This window comes from Eriocheir sinensis, chromosome 61 (assembly GCF_024679095.1).
Source record: "Eriocheir sinensis breed Jianghai 21 chromosome 61, ASM2467909v1, whole genome shotgun sequence".
Classification (NCBI taxonomy): domain Eukaryota; kingdom Metazoa; phylum Arthropoda; class Malacostraca; order Decapoda; family Varunidae; genus Eriocheir; species Eriocheir sinensis.
In genome coordinates, this window is record NC_066569.1 from 8,015,338 (window position 1) to 8,021,337 (window position 6,000).

General features: G+C 41.4%; 1 protein-coding gene across 3 annotated transcripts in view; it reads right to left on the reverse strand.

Moving 5' to 3' along the window:
* LOC126986326 (sodium/hydrogen exchanger 2-like) overlaps positions 1-6,000 on the reverse strand; it is a 70,917-nt gene that overhangs the window by 31,284 nt on the left and 33,633 nt on the right. For all 3 annotated transcript variants that reach the window (XM_050842379.1, XM_050842378.1, XM_050842381.1), the window contains exon 2: positions 1,569-1,822. The gene's annotated coding sequence lies outside the window, so the exon portion shown is untranslated. The remainder of the gene's footprint in view (positions 1-1,568; positions 1,823-6,000) is intronic.

Sequence of the window (6,000 nt, forward strand, 5' to 3'; positions counted from 1 at the left end):
TTTCACCGTCCATCTTTCTGTCTGTTTCACTTCCAGTTTCTCTTTGTTTCACCGTCCATCTTTGTCTGTTTCACTTCCCGTTTCTCTTTGTTTTACCGTTTATCTTTCTGTCTGTTTCACTTCCCGTTTCTCTTCTTTGTTTCACCGTCTATTTTTCTCTCCGTTTCACTTCCCGTTTCTCTTGTATGTTTCACTGTACGTCTGTTTCATCTTCCGTCTCTTCGTCAAACCTCTTTTCTGAACGTGTCTATCGTAATGCCACTCCCAACATGACTGCCAAGCTTGTTCCACTTGTCCGTCACTCTATTAGTATACCAAATCTTCCTCATATCTTTGCTGAATCCGAATTAACCCGAATTAAACCCATTGCTAAGTGTTCTACCCGGCTCTCTTTCCAGCAAAACCTTATCTCACACACACACACACACACACACACACACACACACACACACACACACACACTTACTAATCCAATACTTGCTCTTAACATTTCCTATCTGGCTCTTATACAACCTGAACTTCATATGTATTACCGTAAACGTCAATCAAGTCTCCTCGTACCCTTTGCCCTTCCAGAGAATACAAATTTAAACTTGATTTCGTTTGACTTTATAAATGAATAGTTCCTACTTTTTTTTCATCCTCCTCTGCACCGATTCTGACAGTGATGGATATGTTCATTTTATAGTGAGTGAAACAGAGCTGCAGTGCCTGATGATTGTGAAAATGGTGATGATAGTGAGGGTGATAGTGATGGTGTGATAGTGAAATGGGGATGATAGTGATGATAGTGAAGACAGTGATAATGATAGTGAAGATTATAATGACAGTGATGATAGTGAGGGTGATAGTGAAATGGAGATGAAAGTGATGATAGGGAAGATAGTGAAGACAGTTAATAATGATAGTGATGATGATAATGATAGTGATGGTAAGTGATAGTGAAATGGGGATGATAGTGATGATAGTGAAGACAGTGGTAATGATAGTGAAAATGATGATAATGATAGTGATGACAGTGAGTGTGGTAGTGAAAATAGTGATAATGATAGTGATGATTGTGAGGGTGGTAGTAAAGATGGTGATGGTAATAGTGAGAGAGGTAGAACTGCACTGCATATTCGAGGTGAGGGCTAATACGCTATACATAATTTCTTAGGCGCATTTAGGTGGTTAATTGATGTCATTGGTTATTTTCTGAAGTCTTACTGCATCCTTACATTATATCTGACCCATGTATGGTTAAAGTGAAAGGGAAATCCAGAAACAATAGAAAAATAACGAAAAAAATAACGCCCATAAATAAAGAACACGATAACATTTTTATTTTTTTGTTGCTATTATCATCAGTTATTATTATTATTATTATTATTATTATTATTATTTTATTTCTTTTCACTCTATCCCTTGACGCCGTTCCTCTTCCGCTGAACCATTTTAAGCGGCAATAAATGATCCACAGCGCTTATAAAATCCATACCCGGCAATCATTCTTGATCACAAAGAAAAGAAAAAAAAAATAACCCATCACAATTGCACGATGGATCCTCGCTTGAGTGTTTGTTTACCTTGATGACGTCACTGATGGCGGGAAATTCGTGCGTGTCCGATTCATATCCTTCCTATTTTTGGCTAAGTTAAGCGTTCTGCAGCGGGATGCGGAGGCGGATGAGCAGCAGCAGCGTGACGTCAGTGGAGTCAGCAGAGTGGCAGCGTAGTCAGGGATATAAGGCGGCGTGGGAATGTTATGTTGGTCAGCAATGTTGGTGTTGAAGTCAGAGCCGGGAAGTGAACACGCTGGTCATGGCTTCCTTCCGACCGCCTGAGAAGTATGGAATAGAATGTCAATATTGGTGATTTAGTGCTTGTAGGGCCTGACTGATGCACGCGTTAGGCTATTGTGCGGCACTAAGAGATAAGAAGCTAGTAGTAACAATAATAATAATAATGAAAATAATGAAAATACGTTAATATACTATAAAAAAACACAAGCTCTCATCAGACTGAACACACACACACACACACATTCATGATCATAATGTAGGTTTGTCATGCAACGCGAGGCAGGCAGAAGAGGAGGAGGAGGAGGAGGAGCGTATATATATAAAGAAGAGAATTTATTTTGTTGTATTATTTGTGATACGATGAAAACTCTGCACCCAAGAGGACGAGTCTATATCTATCTATCTGTCTGTCTGTTTTTCCCTTTTTATCGTTGAAATTCCCTCTTTTTCTTCCTTTCTTCGCTTTCTTTGTCTGTCTAACTGTTTGTCTGTCTATCTATCGACTTGTCTGTTTAACTGTCTGTTCGCTCTGTCTGTCTTTCCTCTTTTCTTTTTCCTTTTCTTTATATGTTGAAATTTGTCTTTTTTTCTTCCTACTTTTCTCTCCCGTTCTTTCTTTTTCTTTCTTTCTTTTGTCTTATTCTCTTAAATCTTCCTTTTCGTCCTTCCTCTACTTTCGTCTCCATTTCTTTCTCTTTCAATGTTTCTTTTTATCATGAACTTCTTTCTTTTGCATACTGTTTTTTCCTTGCTACGTTTCTTCCTTTTCTTTTTCTTTTTCTTATTGTCTCCCTTCCTTCCTTCCTTCCTTTCTTTCTGTCCTTCCTCTTCTTTCGCCTCCAGTTCTTTTTATCAACTTCTTTCTCATTCCCATCTTTCCTTTCTCTTCCTTCCTTCCTACTTTCCTTCATTCGTTTCTCCATTTGTTCCTCCCTTCCTTCCTTCATTTCCCATTTTCTTTCTTGCACCTGTTCCTGTTTTTTCCTTTCATGATCGTTCTTCCTTCCTTCCTTCCTTCCTTTCGTCCTTCCTTCTTTCCTTCCTTCCTTCCTCCCTCCCTTCCTGTCGTCCTTCCTTCATTCCTTCCTCCCTTTTCCTTCCTTCCTTCCTTCCCCATTTTCTTTGTTGCGCCTGTTCCCATTTTCAACGCCGGGGACACTTTGTCGCTTGAAAATTTAATCGTAATGGATTCCTGGTGCGCTGTTATTGAAGATGGGGAGGAAAGGAGGAAGAAAGGGGAAGGGGGAGTGGAGAAGAAAGGGAGAGAAAATGGGAGGAAGGGAGAAGAGGAAGAAGGAAAGGGAGGAGAAGGGGAGTGGAAGGATGGGACAGAAAAAGGGAAGATGGGCTTGGAAGGAAGGGGAAGGGAAGGGTGGGAGAAGGGAAGCGTAGAGGAAAGGGAGAGGGTGGGAGAATAACGAAGGGAGGAGAAGGGATGGAAAAGGGAAAAGAACAATGATGGGAGAGGGAAGTGGGAGGAAGGGATAGAAAAAGGAGAGGAGGGAAGGAAGAGGGGAGTAGACGGAAGGGGAAAGAAGGGAAAGAAGGAGAGAAGAGGGAAAGAGAGGAGAGGAATGAAGGGGAGAGAAGGGAGAAAAGATGGAGTAGAAAAAAATAAAGGGAAGAAAGTGTAGAAGATCGAAGGAAGGAGAAGGAAGAGATAAAGGGGAAAAGGCGAAATGAAAGAAAAGGAAAAAGAGAAGGAAGAACGTGATAGAAGAAAGGAATAATGAAAGAAGGGGAGAGTGGGAGAGGAGAAAGAAGGGGGAAAGGGAAGGAGCTTGGTGTGTGTGTGTGTGTGTGTAATCCACCTCTTGGTCTGCTGCGGGTCTCTCTCAAGATAGCCAGCCGTTCCCCAGAGCTTGTAGTACCGACCGTTGGGTAGACTGCTGAGACTCACACACACAACACCCGCGACAAAGAGGTCACTCCTCTGCTCCTCACATGCCTACTCACTGCTAGGTGGACAGGGCTACACAGAAGATAATCCCAAAGAGAGTGTGTGAGAGATGACAAAGAGAGAGAGATTAAGTAACTAATTAGAGATAAATGCGAGTGACAACAACTACTACTACTATTACTACTACTACCACTAGTCCACTACCACTATTACTACAACATAAAAAATAACAATAAGAAATAAAAAATAAAAAAACATGCAATTATTTCCTATTGACACAAGAGAAAAAAATAAAAAAGATAAAAAAGACGAAAAAATAAGATGAAACAAAAACAGAAGGAAAAAAAAGTTGTTGAAAGATGAGCATGAAAGTGTGTGTGTGTGTGTGTGTGTGTGTGTGTGTGTACGTCACTTCTCAGGGCAATAAGGACGCAACATTTCAATTAGCCTATAACAGTTCACCTGACCCCCCCCCCCTCTCTCTCTCTCTCTTCCAGCTTTACACTCTTCTTTATCTACCTTCTCTCTCTCTCTCTCTCTCTCTCTCTCTCTCTCTCTCTCTCTCTCTCTCTCTCTCCTCCCTTCTCTCCTTCCTGAATTGTTACTTTGTTGATGAAATGGGTTACGTAAAGAGGAGGAGGAGGAGGAGGAGGGTGATTAGGTGTAAGAGAGAGAGAGTGTGTGTGTGTGTGTGTGTGTGTGTGTGTGTGTGTGTGTGTAATTCACCATGGTCTGATCAGGAGCTGGACTCGCCATTGCCAGCACGCACCCTCCCGACCAGTCTCTCTCTCTCTCTCTCTCTCTCTCTCTCTCTCTCTCTCTCTCTCTCTCTCTCTCTCAATTGCAAAAAAGAGAAAAAATATGGCCGCTTTTTTGACCTCAATCGTTTTTCATCAAAAGATTGGAGAATATTTTTTAAACGCTTTAATTCCTCTTCCTCCTCCTCCTCTTCCTCTTCCTCTTCCTCCTCCTCCTACTTATTTCCTCCATGAGAATAATAACTACTTCCTTCCCTCTCTCCTTATTTTTTTTTCTTCTTCCTCTTTGCTTCGTTTTCTTCCTTTCTTTCTTTTTTTTCTTTCTTTCTTGCTTATTATATCCTTAATTTATCCTCCTTTATATAATACTCCTTCATTATCCACTTTAGGACTCTCTCTCTCTCTCTCTCTCTCTCTCTCTCTCTCTCTCTCTCTCTCTCTCTCTCTCTCTCTCTTATTCCATTTTTCACATTTCTTTTTTCAATTCTTCATCTCCTTTTACTGATATTGCTTTTCCTTCTTTCTTTCCTTTTCTTGTTATTCACATTTTCTTTTCTTTTTCTTAATTTTACTTCGTTTATGTCTTTTTCCTCCTTTTCTTTCTTTTCCTTTTCTTCCCCTTCCTTTTCCTTTCTTTCTTTCCCCTAATTTCCCTTCCTTTCCTTTCCCCTCCCTTCTTTTCTTCCTTTCCCTTCCTTTTCTTTCATTCCCTTTCCTTTCTTTTTCTTTTCTTTCCCTTCCCTTTCCTTTCTTTCTCCTCCTTACCTTTCCCCTAATTTCCCTTCCTTTCCTTTCCTTTCCTTTCCTTTCTTTCTCTTCCTTTCTTCTTTCTTCTTCGTTTTTATCTCCCTTTTCTTCTTCTTTTCCTCAACTTTCTCTTACTCCTGTTTCTTGTCTTCTTGTCCATCATCTTTTCCTCCTCCTCCTCCTCCTCCCCCAGTGCGTGATGGGGGAGGATAATCAAGCAGGCCTTCATAATCTTCCCTCCCCAGTATAATCTCCCCCGATGAACTCCCCACCCCTCCTCCCCTTTTGTCCTTTCCCTTAACCCAGTCACCATTTCCTTTCCTTTCCTTTCTTTCCCTATCCTTTCCATCCCTTTTCTTTTCCTTTTTCTTTCCCTTCCTTTCCTTCCCTTTTCTTTCTTTTTCTTTCATTTCCTTCCCTTTCCTATCTTTTCCTTTCCTTTCCCTTCCTTTTCTTTCTTTTCCTTTCTTTTCCCTTCCTTTCCTCTCCCTTCCCTTCCTTTCTTCTTTCTTTCCTTTCCTTTCCTTTCGTTTTCTTTGCTTTCCTTTCTTTTCCTCCCCTTCCTTCCTTTCTTTTCTCTTATCTCCATCCCCTAAACCTAATCTTTCCCTCCATTCCTCCCCCTTTCTTTCAAGCTCCCCTCCCCATCTCCCTTTCTCTCCCTTCCCTCCTCCCCACCTCACCACTTCCTCTGCTTTCCTCCCCACACCCCTCCCCCTTCCCTTTATTCCCTCCTCCCCTTCTCTCCCTTTCCAACCTTCCCCTTTCCTCCCCCTTCCCCTCCACAGTCTCCCCTTTTTCCTTCCCCATT